Consider the following 8,099-nt stretch of genomic DNA (forward strand, 5'->3'; position numbering starts at 1 on the left):
TAAATGTCTTTTTTGGGCCACACTGATCCTCAATTTGTTTATGTATATAGCCCAAATTTTGATCATCTTTGTCTTCTTCATGGGCCTAAAGATTCAATCTGTAGGATTGAGCTTAAGCCCAAGAAGTAATTAGCTGTAATCTAAAATGAGCAAACTAATATAAAAATGACGTCGTTCCAGTTATTAAGTCATCGAGTGATAATTTTGGTCTTATTCAAACTATAATTTGCAATTTGATCCTGTAAAAATTAAGATAATTTAGTCCTTTCTGATTAATTTGATAAAAAAAACTCCACATCATCAGTATGTCAATATTGAAAATATGGCTTCCAAAGAATTTGATGACATGACAATCCAACATAAATTTTTTGCATTTTTTGGGAAATGACTTGGTAAAAAGAAAATTACAACTTGAAAAAATTGTCATATGATCAAGTGGTAATTTTCTTTTTACCAAGTCATTTTCTAAAAAATAAATGAATTATCATGTCATCAAATTCACCGAAAGCATTGATTTAGGTGTTGATATGGTTGATGACGGAAAATTTTCAACCAAATTAATTGGAAAGCACTAAATACCATATTACATGACTAAATTACAAATTTTAATCTAAATAGAACCAAAAGTACCAGCGCCTCTAACTTACAACATTAAATTACATTTATCTATGGAATATGGTGAGTTTTCTGCCCTCTAAATCAAGAAAATTCAATTGGTACATGAAATTTGAATAGAAAAAAATAATAATAAAAGGAAAAAAGTTGCTAAACTTAAAAGAAAATAAAATAACATAAAATTTATAATAATAACAATAATAAAATAAAAAAAATAGAGGGGGGGAGCCCAGGCCTCTGTCCGTTGGATGGTAAAACATTTTACAGTGAGCAGTCGAAGTCAAATCCATCTTTATCTTACCTGCCATGGCTGCTTCTGTGAGCTCCCTCTCCTCCATCGCTCCATCCACAACGACATCTCTCCTTTACCACTCATCATCTTATTTTAAGGTCCTGTATGCTGTATCTAACACTTTCACTGTTTATCTACTTGTCCTTTTATTAATTCACAAATAAAACCAAGCTGGTGAGGAAGCCAGCACAAAGCTGGAATCATCAGAAGGATGGAGGTACAGAACCTCCCTCTCATATTGATCTGCCTCCAATGTTGGCGAATCCGTCATGATCAAGGTTCGTAATTGCAGTGATTTGTGAAAATTATAAAAAAAAAAAACAAAAAAGTATCGAGAGACCTTCAAGATGAAGGCTCTGATACCATGTCGAGATTGCAATCCAACAGAACAAAAAAGATGCAAAATTGACCGGAAGAGAGGCGAAGCTCTGCCATAGATTTCATCCTTGTTGCAATTCTCTTACAGAGAAAGAATGAAGAAGACGAAGGCCGGTTTAAATAACAAAAACTACTGCCAAAAATCTAACAAATCAGCAACTACCCAATCACAGAGAGAATAAATGACGTAGTCGCTAATTGTACATAGGAACTAAAACAAAAGAAAAACGTAAAAAACGCTTTTGCTCTAGTAGTGCGACTTCTTCTATCCTTGGTCCAGTAGATCTGCGTCAATGCGAGCACCAGCAACACTTGCAGCAATCTGAGGTTCAGTGCGTTGAGAGATGATCATGGCAGCCAGAGAAGTTGAGGAGCTTGAAGAAGCAGCACCAATTCCAACACATCTTCCAAAAGCAAACGTATAAATATTCTTTATGCAATTTAATATTTTGATAGAAGTGGAGGTGCTTCATTTCATTTGATCACTTACCATATGTTTCATCCTTTGATTTATGGTTGCAATAAGTTGAACCTTGTCTAATTTTGCAATTCCTAATGCTGACCAAATATATGTACTTATATCAGATGGCTATATGATGACTTGTTCAAAGTTTATTATATGGAGACTATATCTTCGCAGTTGTAAAATCTTTGCAGGTGATGATGCATTTGTTACTAGTTTCCCTTAATAACTTCAAAGTTCAACTATATTACCTTTGAAGCTTTTCTGACTTTCAAAGGGAAGCAACTGACTAGTCTTACCTTTGTGAACCTTTAATATCGGTTGTGCTTTGCATGTTCACCAAGTAAATGCTAGGACGAGCACACAAATGCGTTTGTGCTGATATTTATTCTTTTCCCGTAAATCAGGTATGCATGTTTTGAACTGCCAAAGTATGTCTCTATCAACTTGAAAGATATAGCTGATGCAGGATTTAAAGTGGGAGAAGAGGTCCCATTGGAATCCTTGAAGATCAAAGGTCTGATCAACCCATCAGGAAGGGACAGGACGACGTCCTCTAAAGGTAACAATATGATGCGAAAATGTCAAATAATTCTACAATTCAGTGAGCTGCATTACCATGGCACAACGTGTTCTATTAGGCATCTTACTGCTTTTGCATGTTTTGATGACAAGTTACATGAAAAAATGCCGAGGAGGATAGAACTGCGTTAACCGGATCTCTAGTCCTTTGAAATCTTTGTTATGATTTTTTCTTTCCAAAGGTATACTCCAGTGCGTTGAGCTGACAGGACGTCGCGTATTTTGCTCACAGTCAGGAAACAAAGCCAGGAAACATTAGATTTTGTCACAAATAGAATATATTTAGTAGAGCTATTATTTTCAAAACCATTCTAACATGGGATTCACTAGATTATGTATTTGGAAAAAGGCATCTACTCTGTACTTGAAAATTGTCAAATTTTGTAATAAATTCTCGTATATCCTTCTATTCAGATCTTAGACAACGGAGAACTGAGAGTAAAACTCGACTTCAAGGCCCGTGCTTTCTCTGAATCAGCAAAACAGAAGCTCAAGGCTGCAGGTTGTTCGTTAACCATTCTTCCGGGTGGAAAGAAGTGGGTAAAGCCATCCGTGGCCATGAACATCGCCCGTGCAGAAGAATATTTTGCCAAGAAAAGAGCTTCATATGAGTCAGCTGATTCTCCTTCTACTTGAACCTCAATTTTCTGACCACACGATTTTGCAAAGGTATTGAAACTATTCGGCAACTGTGTTTTTGTTCCCCCAGAATATAATTTTTTGATAGCTGCTTTTCGTTTAAGTATTGTTCTTCAATTATTCAAATTGGTTAGTGGTCCAAATGAGTAGGTATTGGCATATTGCGACCTTTTCAGCAAGTAAAATTATTGTGCATAAAATCTGATGAGGACCGGATGTGATTTCCATGTAATCTGATCGTATATAATTATATTTATTATGTGATTGATATATAATTTAAAATTTATTAAATTTATTTCATAATTTAATTGAATTTAGTCAAACGCGATAATTGCAAAAAAATTCTATGTAGATCTGTCCTGTCTTGCTCTTCGGAATTTCTACACCAGCTGTTACTTAACTATTTTAGATGGCTGCACGTGCAAATTTACTAGCTTTGATGAAATGATGACAAACCAACCAACGGAGAAAATCGTCTCCAAAATGAATAATAGGTGGACGGACACTACAATAAATTTAATATTAATGATAAACTATTGCTTGATAATTCTAAAGTTGTCAATAAAAATATATATTATGTGATAATAATTTTGATTTTATTACTATATTATTATTAGTCAGAATTGTGAATAAATCTATCATTATAAATTATTAGTAAAACATCTATGTGAATGACAACAATCATCACTAAATATGCGTCGTTAATAATATTTAGTAACAATTTCTGTGCATAATTTTTTATCATTAGTTCTTACAAATAATAAATTTTATAAAATAATGATTGCTATTAAAATTATTAAATTTACTGTTATGATAAAATAAAAATTCTTGTACATTTCCTTCTCCTAAAGTTGATACTTACCATTAATTGATTTATTATTTACTTATTGCAAGTCAAATATTTTTTTTTCTAACTAAACTAGGTAAGAATATACATTTTCACATGCATTAGCGTGTCAAGATATATAAGAGTAATTTGATCGTAGAAAGACTTATTTGACCTATAATAAATCAATAATAAGTCAATCGGGTAAATATGAAATTTTGTCCCTTTTTTTTTTTTTTTTTTTGTTAATGTCAATAAATTTAGTAAACTTTAACTAACTGATGACCTTATTTGATAGACATAAATAAATCTTAAAAATATTAGAAGTAATTTTTCAAAATATAGAAAATTTATGTATAATTATACAATGAAGTATAATTATTTTTATTTATTTATTACTAATTGTTGGGAATTTTTGACCCATGATTGGTAGGCCCAAGCCCACAGCATCTGAAACCACTCACCATGGATGGCTCGCCCAAATATGCTGTCTTGGCCCATCCCTCGATCCAGCCCACTCCAAGCCACCTGGCCCATTACCCGACTCGACTCCTCTTTGATTTTATGTCTCTCCTCCGCAGATGAATTCATAACCATAATAACCCGTCTCCTCGTCTCTATCATTCCATCTTCTCTCTCTCGCTCTCTCTTCTCGGTTTTTTGCTCCAATTCTTCTCTCTCTCTTACATAAGTGTCCTGGCTCCTATAAATACATCCGGTGGCTATTCAGATTAGTAGGACTTGAATACGATTAGAAAGGGGTTCTTCGTGAACCAAGTGGAAACTTGAGTGATTTTAGTGATTCTTTGTGAATCAGTCGTTGTGGCGAGTTTGATCCTTTATAGACTGTTCTTGGTTGGCATTGTGTCTGTGTGACTAAACTTTGTCGCTAGATTTGGGTGTTAGCAACCGGTGTGTATGGTTGCTAGCCTTAGTGGTTGTGGCCTTCCCGCTCCTCTTTTGGCTCCCTGAGCTGTTTATCTCTTTTTCTGTTCTTATTGTTGATATTTTCTGTAATTATAATTGTTAATATCCATTGTTATAATTTCTGTAATATCTATTGTATAAGGAGTTTTGTAACTCATATTTTTTCTTGTAATAGTGAATTAGAGCTTTGTATTGTTTGGGCTCACGAGCATGAAATTTCGGGTCTTTATTGTTGTTTTCAGCTCGCATCTTCCTTTTAAAGAAAGACAAACCACACCCCATTGAAAATGAGATGATGTCACACTTCTATAATTCGACATGTTTATGATTTTTCTTCTTTTCTTTTTATTCATTTTTGGAGAAACTGATGAAAACATGAACTTCTACTTAATTACAACATAACATACATAACAACTTTCACTAGGAATGATAATAGGTTGGGGTTAAATTCATATTCAAATGCACTTTGGTTTGGACAAATTTTAAAGTCTTAACGAGTTTTAGAGCGGCTCTCTAGTCTTACTTTATAAAATATATTTGTATATATATAAAAAAAAAAAATATGTATATTTTATTTATATTTACATAGAATACATAAACTTAATATTTTTATAAATTAAACGAATGATATAAATAATTTATAAACATTTCAATATACATATATAACACATATTTTAAAATTTTGAATATTTTAACCCCTAAAATATGTATATATAAATTTATAAAGAAATTTACTTTTTTTAATATACTATTACCTCATATTTATAGTATTATTTCAGAAAATATATATATTTTTTTAATATTTTAAATAGATTAATCCAATCTAACCGGATGAGTAAAAGTTTTTACAAGTTGAAATTACTTTGACAAACATTAAAAAATATCTTTTTAGAAGTTGAAAACCAAAACCAAATACTTTTTTCAAATTACTTGCAAATACTCTATATATATTTATCCTATTTAAAATAAAGTTTGATTTTACAGTATTAAATAAGTCCATACAAAACTATGTGGTGGTGGTAAAATTTTGGAATGGACCAATATATATTAAAGTATGATAAGTACGCTCAATATGAGGTTTGAAGTAATTATATATAAATTTTTTATAGTGTGAAAAATTACATTTAACACTTTTGATATTTGCTTTCGTCTAATAAATAAATCTCTCTATTAGTCAAATTCACTACATTTGTTGATATTAACAAAAAAATAAAATTTACTTTCAATTGATTTATTAAAAGTCAAATAATTTTTTTTACGATCAATGACCCTCATACGTTTTCAAGCATTACGCATGTGAGGAGGTATATTTTCACTCTTTTTAGTTTGGAAAAAATTGTTTGACCTACAACGAATTAGGAATAAATTAATTAACGGTAAATATCTATTTTATTCATATTTTTTTATTAATATTACTAAATTTAGTTAATTTTAATTAATAAAATAATTTATTTATTATATAAAAACAAACCTCGCTTGTAACTTATATAATTACACTAAATTTTAAAACGGGAATAATTCCATTAAAATATGGAGTCCATCCATCGGCCTTGAAAGAAGAGAGGTTGACAATGACAGCATGTGTTTTATGACTGTGCGCTGAGTCTTCCTTGAAGTTGACAACACCTCCAACCTTATCTGCCTTCCTCATAAATAACACCTCAATTCCGGAAACTTGCATCTTTCTTCCCATAATTCAAGTTCACTATAATTTTAATTTCTTTCTTTGATAAGATTTTCCAAAACAATTTCTCTATTTGTAAAAAGAATTATTTCTAATCTTTCTTCCAACTTTTATTAGAAAATTGATGAAAAAATTAAAAATAAATTACATGGCGTTACCTTTTTTTATACAAGAAAATAACTACTTAATTTGCGCATAATTTTTTTCATCAGTTTTGTAATCAAAGTTGGTAGGTTGAATGAATGTAAATATTATTTAAAAAGTGTCACTTCCAACTTTTGTTAGAAAATTAATGAAAAAACCCCAAATAGACTACGTGATGTTGTCGTATGATTTGCACGTAATTTTTTTCATCAATTTTCTAATAAAAATTGATATGATGGCTCAGTGTGGTAATTTTTTTAAATTATAGAACTTTTTTTCATAATTCTATAGGCAACGGAATTAAAATTGTACATAAATTAATTTACGAGACAAAAAAAAAAAATACAATTGTCGTGGATAAATAGCCTTGGAATTTTCATGAGTTGAATAAATTCAAAGAGCCACCAACTAAAATTCTCTCCTTTTCGTATGCAAAGATCCCTTTGTGTTTACGAGATGAAAGCGATTGACAGTGTGGGTAGATTCGACATGTTAAAAAATTAGATTGCAAATTAATTGCTTTGGGATGGGATTTCAAAAGGAAAATATGATTCCACGACTTTTCTAACAATGTGCGCTCCAGCTACACTCTAATCTGTCCTCGTGGAACCGATTTCCAATTAATGGATTAATTAAACATGTATGTATGTATTTTGGGAGTTAAGTAGAGTGGCCCACATGGGAATACGTACGTATTTCGTACATGTATGCTGCGTCAAATTAAATACTTATGTAGAAATACTTAAAATGATGATCATCTTCCATCCATGGGTATTAAATTATTGAGAGCAGTAGCAGAAATCAAGTGAACATGATCTTGTCCATATTTTCACAGACATCTCTATAATAAAATAAAGGCATCTTGTCCAACTTTGCTATGTAAAATGGGTACGCAGTTCATTATGCAGCCCATTAATTTGAAGATATCATCATGTTACCTCTATTAAATTAATTATTCAGAAATAGCACCATTTGGATCCCATAATCAAGAACATCACAACATCATATTCATCATTATCATCCTTCTTTGCTTTTACCTCATTTTCTATTTTTTGTTAAATTTTATATCATTTATTATATTCAACAATTATATTTTGTTACTATTGTTTCTAATCAAATTGCTGATTTAAATCTTGAAAGATTTTAGATTAGTCGAATGACTTTATACATATTGTAAATGAAACGATATTATTGAGAATATTTTAAAATTTATATACAAATATATATTGCACGATAACACTACACATAGTCAACTTAATTTTTTTGAGTTATTGGGAATATATCATATTCAAGTCATTTTTTAAAAATTATGAATCTTTATAACTAAAAAAGTTGATCCGCGTCCGATGTGGAGAAATCTTATGACTTTCCTAAAAAATCCTTCTGATTTTCAAACAAGCTCTAAATCATTTTTCTTAATTCAAGATCCTTATGATTCGGCCTTAATACATTATAAATCCTAATATATATGTAAAGATTCACCTCATACTTTAGGTACAATTTTTGCTATTCTAATTTTCTTACGACCTTCATTATCATTTTTTTATAA

At 30.7% G+C, this 8,099-nt stretch overlaps 2 long non-coding RNA genes across 3 annotated transcripts; one reads left to right on the forward strand and one right to left on the reverse strand.

Moving 5' to 3' along the window:
* On the reverse strand, positions 778-2,164 carry LOC110011679. Its single transcript, XR_002286696.1, has 2 exons — positions 2,048-2,164; positions 778-1,689 (listed from the first exon to the last, which is right to left on the reverse strand). It is a non-coding gene; the product is annotated as an uncharacterized LOC110011679 (long non-coding RNA).
* On the forward strand, positions 1,565-4,985 carry LOC105162101. 2 transcript variants are annotated; one of them, XR_002286694.1, is made up of 5 exons: positions 1,565-1,704; positions 1,871-1,942; positions 2,156-2,310; positions 2,745-2,999; positions 4,229-4,985. It is a non-coding gene; the product is annotated as an uncharacterized LOC105162101 (long non-coding RNA). The 2 variants fall into 2 exon arrangements; XR_002286692.1 differs by lacking the exon at positions 1,871-1,942 and having other exon boundaries at positions 1,586-1,704; positions 4,229-4,983.

This window comes from Sesamum indicum, linkage group LG1 (assembly GCF_000512975.1).
Source record: "Sesamum indicum cultivar Zhongzhi No. 13 linkage group LG1, S_indicum_v1.0, whole genome shotgun sequence".
Taxonomy (NCBI): Eukaryota; Viridiplantae; Streptophyta; class Magnoliopsida; order Lamiales; family Pedaliaceae; genus Sesamum; species Sesamum indicum.